We start from the raw sequence: 1,187 nt of genomic DNA, 5'->3' as shown, positions 1-1,187 counted from the left end.
CGCCTTATGCAAATGCATTTTTTTAGAGTTGAGTCAATGATTTAATGTGTGGCGGTAACATTCTTCAACAGAAATTGGCGTAATGCTAATTCAGCCCGAAGTTAATACGGGGTTACTCTAACATCGGTTTGCTGTGTAACCATCATAGCTGTGGTGAATCGAAGAACTGGATACCAGTTTTTTTTATATATAAAGCCTAGCTATTTTAGTCTGTCCAATATTCTATTTGATCGAATATTTGATGGCATTATTAAAATCTTCACTGCTATGCTGCAGAGACATCGACTACTCCAGTTTTCATTTATATCCTATATCGAATGAGTTGCATTTGCTCAACTGGAAAACAGTGTATAAATAACGTCTAAATATCCGCAGCGTAGGCTTACTTGTGTGCAAATCGGGCGTCGTCAAAGACAGAAATCACCTTGTTCATATTTCGTATGATACTCGTCCGTTGTGGATTGTCCATACCTCTATGAGGTATTCCGAGTATAAACACTTCGATATACTTCTGGGCACTGGTTTCCTATCATATATTGATAGATTACCACGTCTAAAATAGAGGACCTCTGAACCACACAAAAAAAATTACCACGTCTTGCCAACACACACAGTGGATAAGCGTGCTCTAGCTTCAACTGAAGTTGCAAAGAAAATGGAGATAGAGAAGTCTAACATGCAGAAGCTGGACTGCGAAACTTTTTGTCCGTCATCTTTTCGTTTGCGGCGATCCCAGTTTACCGCAACGTTTCTACGACTCAACCAAACGGCTACATTTGGAATCAGGCTGGCCAACAAGAGCAATAGGAATAGCTAGGAGAGACAGGACTAACAAAATTTGACGATAGCACGCAGTGGCGATGCGTTGGTCTTGGAGGACAGGGACTATCTCAATTTTTTTTGACATTTTAGGATTTCTAAAATTTTATCCTAAATTTTGGTTGGTGTTATTAAGATCAACGGGTGGAAGCGCGCGTAGCCAAGCAAACCGGGCGGGATGCTCTTGAAGCTGGGCTGCCCGGGATTTTTGAAGGCAAGTCCTGCAATGACCTTCCCTCTGAGCGGCGCATTGCACAGGCCAGCTCAAAGAATATTATTTATAGGACTGATGTGAAAAAAAAATACGTTAGTGCTTCTGACGTCGAATTCTGTCGCAAAAAGCGACAAAGATTCCAATATCAACCGAT

This window comes from Phytophthora parasitica (assembly GCF_000247585.1).
Source record: "Phytophthora parasitica INRA-310 unplaced genomic scaffold supercont2.12, whole genome shotgun sequence".
In the NCBI taxonomy this organism is placed as follows: Eukaryota; Oomycota; class Peronosporomycetes; order Peronosporales; family Peronosporaceae; genus Phytophthora; species Phytophthora nicotianae.
Note: the sequence above shows the minus strand (reverse complement) of the source record.